The 14,775-nt window shown below is 48.8% G+C and overlaps 1 protein-coding gene across 2 annotated transcripts in view; it reads left to right on the forward strand.

Moving 5' to 3' along the window:
- Nucleotides 1-14,775, forward strand: part of LOC139054876 (neprilysin-like) — a 124,974-nt gene that overhangs the window by 38,529 nt on the left and 71,670 nt on the right. The gene's annotated exons all lie outside the window — the stretch shown is intronic.

Raw genomic sequence — 14,775 nt, forward strand, 5'->3', positions numbered from 1 at the left:
GTCATGATGACCAGGAAGTCGAAAGCTTCTATGACGACGTGGAATCGGCCATGGGTAAAGTCAAAACAAAATGCACTATACTGATGGTCGACTTCAATGCCAGGGTACGCAAGAAGCAGGCTGGAGACAAATCAGGGGGGAATATGGCATAGCCTCTATGAAGAGCAGGGGAGAGTTATTAGTAGGGTTTGCAGAACAGAATAATATGCGGATAATGAATACCTTCTTCTGCAAGCGGGGTAGCCAAAAGTGGACGTAGAGGAGGCCGAATGGCATTATAAAAGATGTGAACGTTTTTGGCAAGGTGCGCTGCAGTGACCATAGGATGGTAAGAACTCGAATTAGCCTAGACTTGAGGAGGGAACGGAAGAAACTGGTACATAAGAAGCCGATCAACGAGTTAGCGGTAAGAGGTAAAATAAAGGAATTCCGGATCAAGCTACAGAACAGGTACTCGGCTTTAACTCAAGAGCAGGACCTTAATGTTGAAGATGTGAAAGACAATCTTGTGGGCATTATTAAGGAGAGTGTAATAGAAGTCAGTGGAAACTCCCTTAGACAGGATGTCAGTAGGCTATCGCAGGAGACGAAAGATTTGATCAAGAAACGCCAAGTTATTGTTACGTGTGGAAATACACAGACGAAAAAGGGTATTTACACGCTATTTACACTGGAGCCAGGCAGCCAAGCTGACGCTCGCTCGTGCCAAGGGCACCGACCAACTTCTTCGTCGTTCTCGCGGTCTTGAGCATGGCTCGGTGATATCGTAATACTACCCCCCGGCGGCAAAAGCACCGTCACGGTGCTGTTAAATATCCAAGGTGCCTGGAGAGTTGCAGGGCTTGAGTCGGGCAACGTGCACAATGTCACTGGTTGTCACACCGTAGGAGGTAGTGGGCATGGCTAGAACAATTTTTAGGTGACATCGGTCACTTTACGGAGCACGCGATATGCGCCTGCGTAACAGGAAAGCAGTTTTTCACAAAGGCCGACTTTACGCGATGGTGACCAAACCAACACGAGGGCGCCGGGCACGAAATTAACATCACAGTGACGGAGGTCTTAGCGTTGTTTCTGCTTGTCTTGAAACACTTGTAGACGAGCGCGCGCGCAAGTTGGCGAGGATGGTCAGCATGGGCGATTGCATCACGGGCATAATCGCTAGTTGAAGCTTTGGCGGACGGAAGCACAGTGTCCAGTGGTAGCGTCGGTTCGCGGCAATACAAGAGGTAAAACGGGGAAAAGCCAGCAGTTTCAAGACGGGAAGAGTTGCATGCAAAGGTAATGTAAGGTAGAGCCAGGTCCCAGTCACGGTGGTCGTCTGAAACGTATTTGGATAGCATGTCTGTAAGGGTGCAGTTCAAACGCTCAGTGAGGCCGCTCGTTTGGGGGTAGTAGGAGGTGGTAAATTTATGCTGTATTGAGCAGGCACGCATGATGTCGTCAATTACTTTGGTCAAAAAGGTACGGCCGCGGTCTGTAAGCAATGGACGCGCAGCACCATGTATCAAAATTATATCATGTGGGAGAAAGTCCGCAACATCAGTTGCGCAACTGGTTGGAGGAGCACGGGTTACGGCGTAGCGAGTTGCGTAGTCCGCCGCGACTGCAACCCACTTGTTTCCTGATGTAGATTCCGGAAATGGGCCCAGAAGGTCTAAGCCGACACGATGGAAGGGCTCGGCAGAGATGCCAAGCGGCTGCAGGTAACCAGCGGGGAGCTGGGAAGGCTTCTTGCACCGTTGGCCGAGTTCACATGCGGCGACGTAACGTCGTACGGAACGGGCAAGGCCTGGCCAGAAAAAACGGCGACGTACACGGTCATAGGTTTGAGATACGCCGAGGTGTCCTGCCGTCGGTGCGTCGTACAGCTCTTCTAGAACGGTGGAGCGGGGGTGTTTAGGCATTACAAGTAGGAAGTCAGAGCCGTCTGGATGAAGGTTAGGACGGTACAGAGTACCATCGCGGAGGACAAAGAGGCCTACAGCAGCAACGCCCGGAGAGTGTTCAAAACGGTCGATGAGTGCTCTGAAGTAGGCGTCACGGCGTTGCTCATCGGTGAAATGAAGCAGCTGGGATACAAAGAATACGCAAGAAGCACTTGCAATATTGGAGGAGTAAGATTTCTCAACAGCGTAGCGCGACAAACTGTCAGCGTCTTGGTGCAGGCGGCCAGACTTGTACACCACGGAATATGAAAATTCTTGTAGCCTCAAAGCCTATCGACCAAGCCGGCCTGTAGGATTTTTTAGCGATGAGACCCAGCAGAGAGCATGATGGTCAGTGACTACGGAAAAAGGGCGACTGTAAAGGTAAGGACGGAACTTCGCAACCGCCCAGACAGCAGCAAGGCATTCTTGTTCCGTAATTGAATAGTTGCGCTTCGATGGTGCTAGGAGGCGGCTCGCATAAGCAATAACGCGATCCTTGCCACGCTGACGCTGTGGTAAGACGGCACCTACGCCATGACCGCTGGCATCTGTACGAAATTCTGCAGGGGCATGAGGGTTGAAGTGGACGAGAATGGGTGGTGAGTTGCAGTACCCCACGAGAATTGTACGCCCTTCTTCAAAATATTAGTTAGGGGCCTAGCAATTGTCACAAAAACTGGAACAAAACGACGAAAGTGCGAGCACAGCCTTACGAAACTTCGAACGTCTGCGGCTGTCTTCGGAACCGGAAACTTTTTCGGAACCGGAAAAAAGTTTTGTCGGGATCAGGCTGTACTCCGGAAGCGTCAACGAGATGGCCCGGAAGAGCAATTTGTCGATGGCCAAAGCGACCTTTGGACGAGTTAAGTTGTAGCTTCCCCTTTCGAAATACATCAAGTAGAGTTGTGAGACGCTCAATGTGAGTGTCGAACGTTGGCGAGAAGACGACGACGTCGTCGGGGTAGCAGAGGCATGTGGACCACTTGAAACCTTTTAGCAAGCAGTCCATCATACGCTCAAAGTTGGCAGGGGCGTTGCATAATCTAAACGGCACAATATTAAATTGGTATAGGCCATCAGGTGTGATGAACACGGTTTTTTCTCGGTCCATATTGTCAACAACAATCTGCCAGTATCGCGAACGAAGATCAATAGACGAGAAATAGCTGGAACCAAGCAGGCAGTCAAGGGCGTCGTCTATACGTGGGAGCGGGTAGATGTCCTTCTTAGTAATGTTGTTCAGATGACAGTTGTCCACACAGAAGCTCCACGTGCCGTCCTTCTTCTTAACCAACACCACAGGTGACGCCCAGGGATGCGAAGAAGGCTCAATGATGTTTTATCGAGCATTTCGTTCACTTCATTTTGAATTACTCGGCGTTCCAGCGCAGAAACTCGATACGGTCGTCGGCGAATAGGCGCAGCATTGCCAGTAAGAATCCGATGCTTGACCGCGAGTGTCTGGCCTAAAGGGCGGTCGTCGAAGTCGAAAATATCGTGGTAGGACGATAATACTTCACAATGGTCTTCAGCCTGCGTAGAGGACAGGTCCGTCGCAACTGTTTTTTTTATGTTGGGATCGACGCCCGAGGCTGGCGCGAGGGGCGTGCTAAGCTCGCGAGAACCATCGGTCGATAACGTTGCCACGCATTGGTCGCCGAGACGATCAATTGTGTCAAGGCAAATGCCTTGCGGTAGAATTTGCTTTTCCAGTCCAAAGTTACTGACGGGCATGCGAGTTCGGTTCGTAGTAATAGTAACTATACTGTGAGGCATGGTGACGTCATACTGTATTGAAATGTCGGGCAGAGGAGTGACGAGGTACTTGCCATCAGGAACTGGTGGGAAAGACAACAGTTCAATGTAGGCTATGGACTTTGGCCGCAGGCGAAGAAAGCCGGTGGGGCGTAAGCGGCAGTGGGGTGCGTGAGAAGGTTCTGCGAGAATTGGCCACTCAAGGCGAAGGGTACTGGAAGAGCAGTCAATACGAGCACAATGGATGGAGAGAAAATTGAGGCCGAGAATGAGGTCGTAGGGGCAATGAGCAATTACGGTGAAGTGGACAGGAGTGTGGTGACCGCCGATGCTGACGCGTGCCGTACACATGCCGATGATAGGCGCAGTACCACCATCCGCAACGGGGACGATGCGTGTCGACGCTGGGGTGAGGAGCTTGTTCAGTCGTCGTCGGAAGGCAGCACTCATAATAGAAAGATGTGCTCCTGTATCGATGAGTGCCGTGACAGGATAGCCGTAAACGTCGATGTCATGAAGGTTTCGGTTCGTGGGTAACGTGAGCAGAGGATTTGAGGGCAGGGTCGACAACGCAGCTTCACCTCCAGAAGCTGCAGTGCCTAGTTTTCCGGCAGGATCCGGGAGGCGATAGGCGGCGAAGAGAAGCGATGGGGTTGGGGTGAACGAGACTGATGGCGTCGGGGTGAGGACGAGCGGCTGTAGCGAAGGTTCGGAGCAGGAGCATCAGAGGCAGTAGATTCATGGCGAGTGGTATAGGGCACGGAAGGTCCAAGGGTGCGGGAATAAGCGGCGGCGTATGTCCGAGGAGGTGGCGACCATTGGTTGCGGCAGTGACGAGCGACGTGGCCGATGCGACAGCATTGGAAGCAGATCGGCCGGTCATCAGGTCATCAGGGGTGCGCCAATAGGACGGGTTGCAGCGAGATGTGGCGGGAAAGGACTGCCGAGGACGAGGAGGGCCGCTAGAGAACTGGGGAACGCTGGGCTGAGACGTGGAACACACGGAGTGAACAATACGGGTGACGTCGTCACAGGTGGTGTTCTGACGTGGTTGACTCTCACATGCCGACGTAGCAGCAGTGTTCGGTAGCCGCGCAATGTCGTAAGCGGATACGGCGGCTCTTAGCTTGTTCGAGGCGACGGCATTCTTTGATAATGGCGTCGATAGTCGAGACGTTGCCGAAAACAAGCAAATTGAAAGCATCGTCGGCGATGCCTTTTAGAACATGTGACACTTTATCTGCCTCGGACATAGCACCGTCAGCTTTGCGGCATAAAGCCACGACGTCGAGGATGTAGGAAACGTACGGCTCCGTAGATGACTGAACATGAGACGCAAGACCGTTTCTCGCGGTAGCCTTGCGCCCAATGGGGTCGCCGAACAGTTCCCGTAGCTTATCTTTGAAACTGTCCCAACTGGTTATCTCGTCGTCAAGCGTTTGGTGCCACAGGCATGGGGTGCCGCCGAGATAAAAGATGACATTGGGGAGCATAATCGTTGGGTCCCACCTGTTGTTAGCACTGGCGTGTTCATAGAGCTTGATCCAGTTGTCAACATCCGCACCTCCACTACAATGTTACGTGGGGAAATACACAGACGAAAAAGGCTATTTACGCGCTATTTACAATGAGGCCAGGCAGCCAGGCTGACGCTCGCTCGTGCCAAGGGCACCGACCAACTTCGTCGTTCTCGCGGCGGCTCGTCTCTTGAGCATCGCTCGATGATATCGTAATAGTATGAAAACCTCCAACAATACAGCTGGAATAGAACTGGCAGAACTTTCCAAGGTAATCAACAAGCGTAAGACAGCTAACATAAGGAAGTATAATATTGGTATAATTGAACATGCTCTCAGGAACGGAGGAAGCCTAAAAGCAGTGAAGAAGAAACTAGGAATAGGCAGGAATTAGATGTATGCGTTAAGAAACAAAGCCCACAATATCACTACTAATATGGATGAGATAGTTCCAACGGCTGAGGAGTTCTACAGAGATTTATACAGTACCAGTGGCACCCACGACGATAATGGAAGAGAGAATAGTTTAGAGTATTTTGAAATCCCACAAGTAACGTCAGAAGAAGTAAAGAAAGCCTTGGGAGCTATGCAAAAGGGGAAGGCATCTGGGGAGGATCAGGTAACAGCAGATTTGTTGAAGGATGGTGGACAGATTGTTCCAGAGAAACTGGTCACCCTGTATACGCAATGCCTCATGACCTCGTGCTTACCGGAATCTTGTAAGAACGCTAACATAATCCTAATCCATAAGAAAGTGGACGCTAAAGACTTGAAAAATTATAGTCTTATTAACTTACTGTCCGTTACCTACAAAGTATTCACTGTGGTAATCGCTAATAGAATCAGGAACATCTTAGACTTTTGTCAACCAAAGGACCAGGCAGGATTCCGTAAAGGCTACTCGATATTAGACCATATTCACACGATCAGTCAGGTGATAGAGAAATTTGCGAAATAAAACCAACCTTTACATATAGCTTTCATTGCTTAAGAGGAAGCGCTCGATTCAGTCGAAACCTCAGCAGTAATGGAGCTATTACGGAATCAAGGTGTAGACGAGCCGTATGTAAAAATACTGAAAGGTATCTATAGCGGCTCCACAGCCGCCGTAGTCCTCCATAAAGAAAGCAACAAAATCCCAATAAAGAAAGGTGTCAGGCAGGGAGATACAATCTCTCCACTGCTATCCACAGCGTGATTACAGGAGGTATTCGGATACCTGGATTGGGAAGAATTGCGGATAAAATTTAATGGAGAATACCTTAGTAACTTGCGATTTGCTGATGATATTGCCTTGTTTAGTAACTCAGGGGGCCAATTGCAATGCATGCTCACTGACCTGGAGAGGCAAAGCAAAAGGGTGTGTCTACAAATTAATATTCAGAAAACTGATGTTTAACAGTTTCGAAAGACAACAGCAGTTCACGATAGGTAGCGAGGAACATGGAAGTGGTAAGGGAATGCATGACTTAGGACAGGTAGTGACCGCGGATCCGGATCATGAGGCTGAAATAACCAGAAGAATAAGAATGGGCTGGGGTGCATTTGGCAAACATTCTCAGATCATGAACAGCAGGTTGCCATCATTCCTGAAAAGAAAAGTGCATAACAGCTGTGTCTTACCAGTACTCAAGTGCGCGGCAGAAATCTGGAGGCTTACGAAAAGGGTTCTATCTAAATTGAGGACGACGCAACGAGGTAGGGAAACAAGAATGATGGGTGTAACGTTAAGGGATAAGAAAAGAGCAGATTCGGTGAGGGAACAAGCGCGAGCTAATGACATCTTACCAGCACTCACGTGGGGGGCAGAAACCTGGAGGCTTACGAAAAGGGTTCTACTTAAATTGAGGATGAGGCAACGAGCTATGGAGAGACGAATCATTGGTGTAACGTTAAGGGATCAGAAAAGAGCGAATTGGGTGATGGAACAAACGCGAGTTAATGACATCTTAGTTGAAATCAAGAAGAAGAAATGGGCATGGGCAGGACATTTATAGAGGTGGGAAGATAACCGATGACCATCGGTTATCTTCCCACCGGGATTCGAACCACAGTCCTCTTGCATGCGAGGCGAATGCTCTACCTCTACGCCACCGCTGCAACTACTGGGCATGGGCATGGCAACTGGACATGGGCAGGACATGTAATGAGGAGGGAAGATAACCGATGGTCATTAAGGGTTACGGACTGGATTCGAAGAAAAGGGAAGCGTAGCAGCGGACGGTAGAAAGTTAGGTGGACGGATGATATTAAGACGTTTGCAGGGACAACATGGCCACAATTAGTACATGACCGAGGTAATTGGAGAAGTATTGAGAGAGGCCTTTGCCCTGCAGTGGGCGTAACCAGGCTAATGATGATGATGATGATGAAAATTTAAGCAAGGGTAATTTCGGCACAATATCATTCGACAGACGCGGCAAACGAAAGAGTCAACGCAAGACTAAGCTCTAAAGTTGTGTTTTGTTGTGTGCGATAAACAATATGTCAAAAAATCAACGCCGGAATGCAGGATTTTTTCCAGATGTACCACGGCAACATGTTATTGCGTCTCTTAACCAGTGACACAGTTGTCTCGCATTCATGCGTTTGACTTTGTTACAGTGACATGTATTATTGGATATAACACAATGTATGATAAGTAAGCAATTACAAGCGCTTATTTTATTACTTTCTTTTGCAACGTAAGCATTCATGTTTTTCCTTAAAAATAACAAGAAAAAATGCAAACAAGTTCCTTCGCCATCTGATGTACACCAAGCTCAAGGCAACAGGATAACTGAATAAATTTTCAGTGGAAATGTTAGGTTCGAAGCAGCACTCCCCCTGTCTCTCCTTCTACTTGAGTATCTGTTTTTCTTTTTTTCGTGTCGTGACTAATAAAGTTTAGCCCCGTAGATTCGGGCATTCTATTTTTTTCTCATGCCAGAACGAAGGCATCGAATTCGACAGTTTTGACGCCATGAGGGAGCGTAGAGACGTAGGCCGGTATCTTTCTCATAACTCGATGCACTTTTACCACAATGCAGCGGAAAAAAGGCGTAGCCGCTTGGGAGGGTACAAAGAACAGGCGCACTCTACCATGAAAAAGTTTAAGCGAACCTCACCCACTGCGTGGCACCTGTAGCTAAAAACGCGCTCCACATCCGCCGTGTTGCCGGAATGGGGCGATGGATAACAGTTCCACTTACGCACAGTAATCTTGTACCAATACATACATAAATATTCATTAATATAAATAGCAATACGGTCGCCAAGGTAGCATAAATAGAAAAGCACAGTGCATTTTGTGGGAATGATGTGGGTCTGGATCCCAACATCGGCATGTGCCTCTTGGTCTAGTTTATTCTCCATTTACTCTAGTATTTCTATATCTTATTTGAACATGTCCGTTATATTGCACTAGCATTTCCTTGGCTGGCTTCACTGTATCTTGCTTAGTATCGTTGTAGCTGTGTGAAATGAATCTCTTGGATTCACTTATGCTTAAAAGAATTAGAATGAGCCGACGAAACCCACTCGCACACAAGAAAGTTCACCGACGATTACGATACTCCCTAACGCGAAATTTGAGCACAGCTCTATACATGCTTTAATTTCGCTTGTCATTATTTTGTATTATGACTATACAGGAACGCGATTTATATTTGAAGAGAACGCTGTGAGTAGCCTGCTTTGTTTTCCTACAGACGACATGCGCTACTGTGATGCCATGTTGTAATTATCGTTGCCACTGTTGCGTTTCGCCTACGCCGCCTGTTGCGTTTCGCCTACGACGCGCGGTATAGCCGGCGCTGATGCAACGGACGCCGGGGCTTCGTTCAAAGCGGCGGACATTTTGGCCCGTTCGGAGCTGCCGCAACGCATCCCTGCCAAGCGCGTCCAGGCATGTTTCAGTGCCACGTGTCTTCGTGTGTGCGTGTGTGTGTGTGTGCCCACGCTTGTCAAAGCGCGGCAGCCGGGGACATGAGCTCCCCAAGTGTGAAGCGAGGAGATCTGACCGGCGCCGGCTCGGCGGATGCGTCACTACACTCGTCTCAACATGTGTCTCAGCTTGTCCGTGCCTCGCTGTCACGTGGCCTGGTCCCGTGACGTTCCCTCTTGCCCTCAACTCCGAGAGTATAAAAGCAGCTCCCCCCGGATGCCAGGAGGGAGGCTCCGATTTCTTTTCTTGAGTAACGTGCTCTCCCGTCTCTCCACTTCGGTCAACCTGACCGGCCGCTCTTTTGCGATGCTAGAATAAACAAGTTCTGTTAGCAGTCGACTCATGCTTTGCTCGGACCTGCGGATGCTTCCAGTTGTGCCCCAGGCCGCCAGGCCAACCCTAGCCTTGGGGCTTGCGACCCATTTGCAACAACTCGTGCCAGCGGTGCGATTGCAACAACGGGCGTCAGCGCAGAGATTCCAACACCACACAGCCCATCTTACGCGGGGCTACGCTCTTCTTCTGACACCTTCGTTGTACCAACAATGAGAGTAGCCCTTCGTCGTGGGGAAATTGTCACCACTATATGCGGCAACAATACCGAAGGAAGCGTCACACCGAGCCTTACTATCACCCACTCGCCATCGCCCCTTGCAAGAGCAGTGACCCTTGTCGCACGCACTGGTACCGCTGACTGACCTGAGTAGTTGACGCCGCGGACGACCGTAGCCCTCCCCAACTCAAGCCCCCTGCCCCCCCCCCCACCTCTCAGAAGCGCAGATGACATCGCCCACGCGGCTGTCGGTGCCGCAGCCGCCGGCAACTCTGCGCATGTGCAGGCTGTTTCCCCTCCGCTCCTGCTCCACTTTCCGCCTCATGCTTTCACTTTTGCCTCGTCCTCCACTTTCCTCCTCGCGCGGTGTCCTTTATTCTCCCGCGGCGCTCCACGTTCGCTTTCATCTTTCACTGTGGCCATTTGCCCGATTACGAGGTACGACGCCGAGGCATGCCGAGGCCCAACGCTGGAACTGGCGCCTAAGAGCTGCGCTCTAAAATGTGCGTGACAGCACGCTGATCCCAGCTGATCTCTTGAGTTTATCTCATCGTCGAAAATTTGGAGGAGGCTTAAGATTCGCTTTGAGAATGGAATGCGATTGCATTCAGAGATCCTTGACTGCTTCTCACGCTTCCCGGCACCTGCAGCTTATGTAATCCCGCTGGCGGCGAACGGTATGCACAAAGGCGAGCTTTCTGGTAGAAAGGCGGCCTATTGCTTGGGCCGATCTTCTGTTATTCTTTCTCACTTTTAATATTTTGGTGTGAAAAAGTTTCTCATAAAAGGCATGTGCGGTGGGTATTTTGTTTCGGCATTTTTTATCGTAGGCTGTCATTGTCCAAATTCCAAAGAATACATTTAATATTGAATATAACACAAGGTATGAGCAACTCTAGTTACAGAAGAACTTTAGTGCCGTATAGCATAGATACTGCAATTTCCGCTCGTGAAGCGCCAACGCCCCTTTACGGCGCGGGACGCCGGACCCTTAACGCTATAATTTTAGTAGAAATAAGACAGCCTGCGAGCCACCTGCATAAAGAAAATCGATGCCAAGAGCAATGCTCCAGGAATGCTTCTCGCTTCCATTTAATCTCTAACTGAGGAATGCGGGGACCATATACGGCAGGGCTGCGTCCTGACAGCTTCTTTCTTCAGCCACAGCTGACCAATCCTGCATTCCTTCTTCTGTGATTGCTTAATGCATAATATAACTAAAACAAGCGCTTCATCCTATAAAGATAGACGTTGGGATCTCAGCCACTATTTCGTTTCACATAGATAGCGAGGAAAATGAACGCTTCTTCAGTTGGTGACAACGCCCAATACCACTGACGGTCAAAGGCATTTCTAGAACAGATAATATAAAATTACTGTGAGCACTACCACGTACCTCATTATCCAATCATAATAATTATTCGCAACCTTGCGCTCAGCAAAGCAAATTACAATGTCATCATTCCTAACTTCGTCACGGAATGAGACTAGGACATACGCTCAGTATAGCTACATTTTGAAAGGCTCCAGAACCATTTGAAATGACAGCAATATATATTTAAGCCGTTTTACACCCTCCGTCATACAGAATTTTCCTGGCGCCAGAGCAACTCCAAGAACGTTCTGGATAGAGATGGGTGCAGCAGCATGCTTACTGACAAAAACACCACATTTTTCCTGAAAAATGCGCGAAGGCCTATTTGCACTTAGTCTTGAGACCGAAAGCTTGAACCCCTCCCTGTTCAATCACTTTAAAAGCAGTTAATGATTACAAAGGTGTATTCAGCAAACTTCCTACATTCTGGTCATGGTTAGACAAAAGTACATCCGAACGAGGTGCACAACAAACTGACGATTTTTACAGCCAATATGTTAGTATGACTGGAAGGGCTCAAAAACAGTATATCGGGGGTTTTCATGGGGTCCTGTAAATACTAGGCAATTGACATCGTTTATGTATAGTTTATATTTATGTATGGTAGCTGAGCGGTGATATGCAGTAAACATTCCATGTGTCCGGTTTATGTAGGGGCTAAATCGAAACGGCTAAACTCGCGTTTTCTGTCCGTTTATACGGGTTACGTAAAACGCTTAGAAATTTTCTTCACGCACCCCAGATAACCCCAAATGGCAGCAATTTTATAATTCAAGACCGCAGCAGGCGTATTATGAGCGACCAGCATAGAAATTATGAAATGCCTAGGTTAATTGCAGCCTTTGCAGCGAGTTATTTACACCAGCATTTCAGTGCTTAACAAGCGTACTTTGCGGACTGCGTAGGAAGTGTTACGGGCCGCGTAGGAATATCAGGGTGGCACAGAATTCGTATTTCCAGAGAATGACTGAAATCCTTTGGGGTCATGCGTGGGTGAAGTTTCGAGAGTGTCCGTCGACTTCTGGTCTACCGGCCATAGTTCTCGCTCTCGCCCTTGCAGCGTACCACTAAGATGTGCTGCAAGGGAGAGGTGGTGCCATATATTGACAAGGTTACCCACAACATAGCGACGAACAGCACAGCTTTTCTAGCGCACCTCCCAAGAAACCACAAGTAGGCAAAGCTGCAGGGAAAACCGTGCCAAGTCATCTACGCAAAATGTTCTGTAGGAGGGTTGTATCACGTACCCCTGACGAGCGACAACACCTAGGTAGGGCAAATAGGCCGCTGCCTGAATCGCGGAGCCAGGCAACGCCAGCGAAACCTTTAGAAATACGACGTGATGTCTGTGCACTGCAGTGATCGCTCGTGTGACACACGGTTTCAGGAGATGAAGATTTTACAGGCAGAAGCAGAGACCAGACTGCACGCGCACCAATGGATTCATATCACATAAAAAAGACAGGCTCAGTGTGTATCCGCGACCACTCCATTAAATTGTTCAATACAGAGATGAGCTCCTTCACTAAGTGGCTGCTCGGCTAGGTTATCGTTATGCTATCTTATACGGAAAATTATTCTGACGTCCTACACATTTGTCCCGAATAAAAAAAGTTGTAATTTACCACTCGGCTAACTATAGTCCAATGTAGCGTGAGCGCGCGCGCATGTTACTTTGGCGAGAACAATAACGTCTATATTTCAGACCGATGGTTGAACGCAGCCAACTTAACCGGACGCGGCCAATGCGCTCCGACGCGCCCGGCATCGAATGACGCTCGCACGCGCGCCGATAACGTCAGACTATATAGGCGCCTTTCTCTGTGGCTGTCCTCGTCTTTCCTTAGAGGTAGGCATTTCAAGGGTTCTATTCGCGACACACATGGCGGCTGCACACCCGCCATTATCCGCCATGCTTACTCTCTGATTGGCTGTGGAGAGTTCACATGCCTTGAAATTTGTGCCGGGAAACAGAAGTTTTGCGAAATGTCATTTAGCGTTTTCATCAAGATGACGAAACGTGACGTGGAGCTGCAAAATTTATGCAGTAATACATTTTTTTTGGTCCTTGGCAGATATATTGTGATGTTAGCGCTTCAAAAATAATGTGTGCGGTAGCGTTCAGAAGCCAGTGCAATGCATCTGTAATTACTCGAATATGTGGTGGCGGTCCAAGATATGCGCCATGCCAGCTGGCTGATTGGCTGAAGGCATATCTCATGAGGAGCGTCACAGGAAGGGCTGTTTCGTAAGCGTCATTTTGACGATGCGTGACGTTGCGCTGGGCCGCCATTGCTAAGATTTTGCGCCATAATTTCTGCTGCGACGAACCGCGCGAATTGTGCTAATTCACAGCCATATGCAATGGCAGCCGAGAGGAATGCGTATCGCTATATTTTCCCCGTCGTTTGGCGCCACGAAAATCTTTTGTTCATAACGCGTGCTCATAGTATTTGCGTCGCTCTCGGGTGGTGTTGGCATTTGTGTTTGGGGCCATCATTTTTTAAAGAACGCGTTTATACGAAATAATATTGTTTGAACATAGCAAACTTTCGCCAATCTTGTCCACTTTTCACTGCTGCATTTGTATTGTAATCAAGATTAATGCCTTTTCCCACAATCAAAAGTTATGACAACGGCCTCTTTCTAAGTTATGAAAATAAATGTACGCAAGGCCACGCCTTGAAGTTTCCTCCCGCGGTGCGAGTAACCAGCGCAATGAACAAGAGATGGCAGTGCCGGCGCTTGCGTTGCGCTAGCGGATGTATCTGGCGCCCGCAACGCTATCGCTGATATTCGGCCGCTTCTCAGGCAGCCGAGTCGGGCTGAGTCACTTGCGTTTCACGAGATAGCGATAACGTGGCCTAGAACATGTGCGCATCACCAATGGTAGGTCACATATGATATCTCAAGCAAGAAAACAAGGGCGTTGACGCCAACATGCGATGACGCATTCCATTTTCCGGGGACACGCATCCTAGCTATTAAAGCAGACGACGGCTTGTACGTAGCAGACGACGGAAGCGAGAAGCGTTTTCGACGAAATAATCATACGCTTTGAGATAGCTGCTTTATTTTTACTGCGAAGGAAAATTGTTTCGCTTTAGCGATAACGCTACACTCAGTGTCTTTGTTTCAATTTCTCAGGCGAAACGTCAAGTTGACGTCACGTTACGTAAGCAAAACGGGGCCACCAGCGCCATTTTGTTTGCGTCGCGCCTACGTCATGCATCGAAGAAAATGGCCGGAATGTCCAGAATAGCGCCCCAAGTAGTAAACACCAAGCTAGGCTTGCCTGAAATTCTTACTTATATTGACACGTGCACTCTTCTAATTATGGTAAATGGAGCGCAAGCTGCGCCTTTCGGTGTCGGAAGTTTCTCGAGTGTTATCGCTAGTCCTAACCGCACCTTGTGCGATCATAATGTATGCGTGGCACGAATTTCCTTGTACTTTCTGGAAGGCACGCGGCACCAGCTAAATACGCTGGAACCTTCGACGACTCATGTATTAAAGCCGACAAGCTTGACCCGCAACTCTTGTGCTTAAATTGTGCTTAGCGTTCCTTCGCTGGGCTCAGGATCGCGGAATAAGCAGTTTAATTCGCCATTAATTTTTGACATTGCGTCTTTCTTCGCCGTCACTACACAACGTGACAATATCAACAGCTCATTATTGAGCATACACAACTCCTTTGAGCTAGAAGACGCGAGCATGAA

This window comes from Dermacentor albipictus, chromosome 1 (genome assembly GCF_038994185.2).
Source record: "Dermacentor albipictus isolate Rhodes 1998 colony chromosome 1, USDA_Dalb.pri_finalv2, whole genome shotgun sequence".
In the NCBI taxonomy this organism is placed as follows: Eukaryota; Metazoa; Arthropoda; class Arachnida; order Ixodida; family Ixodidae; genus Dermacentor; species Dermacentor albipictus.